The sequence below is a fragment of the Megascapheus bottae genome, chromosome 18 (assembly GCF_031878675.1).
Source record: "Megascapheus bottae isolate mThoBot1 chromosome 18, mThoBot2.hap1, whole genome shotgun sequence".
Taxonomy (NCBI): Eukaryota; Metazoa; Chordata; class Mammalia; order Rodentia; family Geomyidae; genus Megascapheus; species Megascapheus bottae.
The window spans coordinates 39,735,704-39,741,703 of record NC_143526.1 but is presented as its reverse complement, the minus strand read 5'-3'; the positions used below and the strand labels follow the sequence as shown (position 1 = coordinate 39,741,703).

Here is a 6,000-nt window from a genome sequence, read left to right as displayed (position 1 = left end):
CTAACATCGTAGTGCGCACGGTGTCTTCAAGGTTCTTCATCTTCTCCCCATTCCTAAAGGAGGAAGTTGAGGGCAGTTAAGGTGGCTTCTGGTGGTTCTGGCAGAGCCCAGGTGGGCTAAACTCCTGGCCCTAGAGCTGCCCCAGGCCCCTGTCCCATCCTACGTCCTCACCACCCTCAGAAATCACCATCCATGAATTATAGCCAAGGCTCAAAAGTGAGATATATATATATATATATATATATTCCAAAAGAATGAAGTTGGTAAAACGAGCTAGGCTGTCCCAGAAGAGAGATCTAAATTGAACTGCACAGATGCACAGATCCATCCTGCTTTTCTCCTTAGGAAAACAGAGATCTGTGCGTCTCTGCTTGGCCCACTCTGCAGCCCAGGGCCTTGTGACTCATTTTAATACTCAGACACACCTGGCCCCACACGGCTAGGTGCAATGGGACCTGGGATGCAGAACTGACGTCTTTCCACTCTCTAGCCATTTATCCAAAGGAAGGAACCAGACAAATTGCCAGTGCTCTCTTTGAACAATGGTCTCACTGGAGACAGGCCCATATTCTGTTCCTGTAAGATTTCAGAATAAATATTGGTATTTGAGATTGCACCCAAAGCAGCCCTCAGGAGACTGCAATTATACTCCTGTCTAATTCTCCTCCCTGCCAAACTAACCCTTGATTCCTAAATGTGCACTTTTAGGCGTCGGGCGTTGGAATAAATTAAGACTATACAATTACGTGTAATTAAAGGGGAAAATGGGTCTGCACTGCAAAGATTAGCTGTGTTTCGTTGAAGCAATCCTAGCCTGCGTCTGTGCTGGCCCAGAGAGGCCGCGTGAAATACAATTAGTGTTCTTCTGATTTAATGGGGTTCACGGAGCTGTTTCTCATTATCACAATATCTCGACACATAAACAGTTTTTCTACCGTCAAGACAGCTTGGGTCTAACTGAAAATTCTGCAGAATTAAGCCACTGGTTTATATTGTCATGCATCATACCGGAATTTGTTATTGGAGAGCACTATACCAAAACTGTCTCCACTCAGGAGCTGGGAAGTTTCATCTCCACCCTTCCCCCTACCCCCATGGCCCTCAAAAGTGATGGGGGGGAGGTCCAAGCCAAATGTATGAGCGTCATTAAAGCCACCTGTGTCCCTGCTCCGGGGCTTAGCTTGTCTGTGCAAGCCCCCCTCTCGTCTGCAGCCATGTCCCTAAGTTTAATTTTACACATCAATTTGTTTGAGACATGTTAAAAGGTTGCATTTTATGATCCTCATAAACCACTCTGACTTAGATCCAGCCAGCAGACCCCAACGATTAGATTAGTTTCAGCCTCTGAACCAAGAGGCAGCAACAGCAAGAAGGAATTTTGTTTATTTCCATTGTCACATGGGGGCCAGAGCAGTAAGAGAGAGACTGGCTCTGCCAGGTGGCCGGGGGGTGGGGGTGGCGGGGACTGCCATCCAGTACCACGGAGCCACTGGGGGCTCCCAGAAGCCAGACAAAGAGGCCCCATGAGGTTAAGTCAACAATGGTGGACAGACCTGAGGAGCTGGAAAGGCTGGACTGGACTGTCCAGACAGTGATCACAGCGACAGATGTTGCTGGGGACACAAGGGACAAGAAGGAGAACGGCTGGCTGTCCCAGACCATGCAGGTGGGGGCAGCAAAGGGCTAGAGGCTCCCCAGATTCAGCCCACCCAGGCTGGCTGGGACACGGCTGGGTGATTTCCCTGGTTGAGCCCCTCCAATCCTCTGTGGACATGGAGCCTCCAGTGGGCCCAGCCGTCTCCCCCCCCCCCCCCCCCCCCGCCCCCAGGACGGGAGCAGACAGTGGGCTGAGGCTGGGAGGATAAGTTCACTGGGAATCATGGGAAAGTGGGTCCGGAAAGCACCCTGAAGACCCTCCAACCCGGAGTATGTGAGCTGGTGAGCCTGACCAGCTCTCGTGAAACATGGAGTGCACACACAGGCCTGGTTGTAGTGAACACTTGTGTGTGTGTGTGTGTGTGTGTGTGTGTGTGCACCCCCACACGTCCTCACACTTGATCTTGAAATAGTAGCAAAAGAAAACACGTGCAAAAGTCAACAGAAATGACACCATCCCACTGGGACAAGCCACATGGCACGTGTAAGCTGCACTGGTACCGAGTGAGCTTCCCTGGAGAAAACTGCATGCAGAACCTGGGGACGGAGAGCCAGAATCACTGAACTGGAGTCCAGAAGGTGGGGGCTAACAAGCAGGTTTTGGACTTGAGGAGAATGGGAATCCCTCCACCCCTGAAACTTCTGGAGAACCCAAGAGCAAACAAGATGCAAAGACCACCCCAGCTTCTCCTCCCCCTCTGCCCTCCCCTCCCTGCTTCCCACACTCCAAATAACTGCTGCAGTGAGGGTCAAGTCCCAAAGCCAGGCCCAAATGAGTAGGGTATGGTTGTGTGTCTGTAATCCCAGCTACTTGTGGGGCAGAGGTAGGAGGATTGGAGTGCAAGTCCAGGCCTTTGGCAAATCAAGAGAGGAGGGGTCCCCCATATTTTGGGATCTATGTAGGCAGAAGAGCAAGTCTGACTTCTTTCTGTTCTTAGGCACAGGGGAGACAGGGAAGCAAGTCGAGGGGGAGCATAGTGGTCACCGGGATTCCAAGAGCAAGTTTGAGGTGTTCTAGACTTCTGAATGGATTGGGGTAGCAAAGGGAAGAGGCCACCAGGAGGAGACTGGAACCCCCTACAAACACCTACACACCTATACACACACACACACACACACACACACACACACACAGAGGCAGGAGACTGGCTGTAAGTTTCAGATCAACAACAAAGAGTGATTTAGAGTAAGTTACCTCCACAGCCCTGCTGTTTTCTCTACTAAATCTCACAAGAAACTAGAAAAACCGGACAGGGAGAGGAAAGGAAGAAGGAAGGTTAGAAAGTAAGAACAGCCTAGGGTTCCCCAGAAGAACTCCTGGCCTAGGGGCTTGGGGGTTCAGATTCCCGAGCTGCTTCACACTCGGGGGGCCCAGGGGCCAGTGCCCACATCCGTGAGGGGGGAATGGCTCTGACTGAGTCTCTACTGTGCACAGGTGCTTTCCTATGGGTCCGCACCCCAGCCAGCCTTTTGTGTGGTCTGGGGACAGTGGAGTCGGGCAGACAGCACCACCTGGAGTCCGACTGCCCCTTTCGAGGGGAGCCAGCTCCCCCGCTTTCTTTCCTGCCTATTCCCGGGCCACCTCCGAGCAGCGCTGCCGCTTCCACTGGAGCTCAAGTTAATGTCACGCAGAGCTTTCGGAGCGCGGCACGTGGGCAGTTCTGCCTGCGATCTAGCTGGGAGCTCGGCCACCGCCGGCGGCTCCCAGGGCAGGCCGCGGCCGGGGGACCCCGGGGAGGCCGGGCGCGTGGTTTCGGGGGCGCCGGCCCGGGACGGCGCTGCGCTTCGCAGCTCCGAGGGGGAAAGGGAAAGCGGCAGCGGCGCTCGCCTGGGTGCGCCCGGCCGTGCCCCGGGTCTGTGCACGCGTGGACGCACGCCAACACGCGCGCACGAGTGTGCACACACTGACACGCACACGCCCGGGCCGGGCCCTCCCCCGGCGGCAGCTCCGGGCGCCCCCGCCTCGGTCCCACCTCCCCGCCCAGGGCGCGGGCGCGAGTGCGGGGCGGTGAGCGCCGGGTGCCGGCGAGGGTGCGCGCTCGGCGCCGGGAGCGCGGCGATTCGGAGCCACCGGAGGCCGGGACCCCGCGCTCCTCCCGCTGCTCCGTCCGAGCCGGACTTCAAGACCCGGCCGAGCGCCAGGGGCGGCGGGTGCCGGCGGACGGCGGCGCGACCCCACGCCGGAGGTACGGCGCCGGCCCGCAGGGTCCCCGGAGCCCCGCCGCGCGCCGCCCGGCCCCAGGGCGCTCCCTCGCCAAAGCCGGTGGCCGGCGGAGCCCCGGGCTGGCTCGGGCCGCCGGGACCCGGGGGCGGCGGGCGGGCGGGCGGGCGGGCGGGGCGGAGCCGGGGCTGGGCGGGGCGGGAGGCGGGGGCCGGGGCGGCGCGCGGGGCCGGGGCGGGGCCGGGGCGGGCAGCGGCGGAGGAGGAGCGCGGCGCCCGCCCGGGATGCAGCGGCGGCGGCGGCGGCGGTGGCGGCAGCAGCGGCGCGGAGTCCCCTGCGCCCCGCGGCCCGGCCGGGCTGCGGCAGAGGCGGCGGCGCCCCGCGCCCGGTGAGGCCGCCGGGACCGCGCGCGTGGTGAGTGGGGCGCGGGGCGGGCTGGGGTCGGGGGCGCCCGGGCTCCCCGCAGCCGGTCCTCGCCTGGCCCCGGGCGAGCGAGGCTGCGAGCGCCGCCCAGGTGAGAGCCGCTGGTCCCGACCTCGGGGCTGCGCTCCGGCCCCGGCGCCGGCGCCGCAGGGCAGTGGGGCGGGATCGGGGCCCCGGGCGGCGGGCGGCGGGCGGCGGGCGGCGGGCTGGGCGGGCTGGCCGGGCGCTTCCCGCCGCGCTCCCGGATCCCCGGCCACCGGGCTTGGGGAGGACGCCTGGGCCCCGGCGGCCCCGCGGGGTGGAGCCCCGGAGCCCCGGCCCGAGGCGCCCACGTGGGGCCAGACAGGCCGGGAGCAGCAGCCGGGTCCGCGGGCGGGCGAAGGCAAACTTCCCCGAGTCAGACCCGCCCGCCCGGCCGCGACGTCCAGCTGGCTGTCGGTCCGCGGGAGCCCGCGGGGCCGTGTGTTCGCACCCCCTCCCGTCGTCGACTTGGGGAGCCTCTCGCCCGGCTCTGTCTGCGCCCCGGAAGCTGGCGAATGGGACCAGGTTCGGCCCCAGGAGCTGCCCTGCCCTTGGAGGACGACTGGGAGAGACCCGATCTTAGAGGACGGTGGGGGGCGGAGGGGGGCGGAGGGCGCCCCGCAGGTCACGGCCTCGCGCATCCGGAGGACCACGGACCCTCTCTACCCCCCCCAGTCAGCCTGCACATAGTAGGACCCCGCAAGCACAGTAGGATGCCACACACAGCCCCTGCACATAGTAGGACCCCGCATGCACAGTAGGATGCCACACAGTCAGCCCCTGCACATAGTAGGACCCCGCATGCACAGTAGGATGCCACACACAGTCAGCCCCTGCGCATAGTAGGACCCCGCATGCACAGTAGGATGCCACACACAGTCAGCCCCTGCACATAGTAGGGCCGTACACACACAGTAGGATGCCACACACAGTCAGCCCCTGCACATAGTAGGGCCGTGCACACACAGTAGGATGTCACACATAGTAGGGCCCTGTGCACAGTAGTCCCCCCCACACACAGTAGGACAGCCCCTGTCTTCCCTGTCACTTGCCTCCTGCCTCTTGAAAGTTCTGATTTGCCCCAACACCCAACTCCACCCCCTTTCTGGCCAGGTTTTCCTGCAGCCCGTTTTAATCACTTTTTGAGATAAACGTCAATATTTAATTAACCAAGTAATTACATTCAGCCTTCGTCTGAATCTGGGCACTTGGTCATCAGTACATGTGGGGACGCCACCCTTCACCCCTCCATCTGTTCCCTGCCTCCTTCTGGGGGTCCCCTCCCCGAGCTGCTGTGGGAGCCAGGTCTGGGGTGAGAGGGAGCAGAGGAGGCACTCCCGCCCAGGACACCCCCAGAATTGTTCCTCAGGCAGTTCATGGGGAAGAGTATTCCTAGCCTGATTACACCCTGTTCCGGGGCTGTAATTCAATTAAAGCCATTCTTTAGAGAGAGGACGGGGTGGGGCACTGAAGACCACTGCCTGGCAAGGCGCACACAGCACCTTTGGCCCGGGCACTGGGCCATTGGGGCCCCAGGGGTGGGGGGGAGGCTGTGCAGCCTGGAGGCTAGGGTGCTGGCTTCCCTGCAGGGACTGAGGGTCGGTGCGGCTTTGGGCTTTGTGTTTGTCTTTTTTTTTTTTTATTTGAATTTATGGCTTTCTTGAATCCCTGTTAACACGTTAAGTTTCCAAATGATAGAGTTGAACGATGCAATGATGGCTTGGAGGAGGGAAGGTGTG

The 6,000-nt window shown here is 60.9% G+C and overlaps 1 protein-coding gene across 1 annotated transcript in view; it reads left to right on the top strand.

The window, feature by feature from the left end:
- Window positions 1-4,174: 4,174 nt before the first annotated feature.
- Sulf2 (sulfatase 2) overlaps window positions 4,175-6,000 on the top strand; it is a 53,859-nt gene continuing 52,033 nt past the window's right edge. Inside the window, exon 1 of the mRNA XM_090352493.1 lies at window positions 4,175-4,231. The gene's annotated coding sequence lies outside the window, so the exon portion shown is untranslated. The remainder of the gene's footprint in view (window positions 4,232-6,000) is intronic.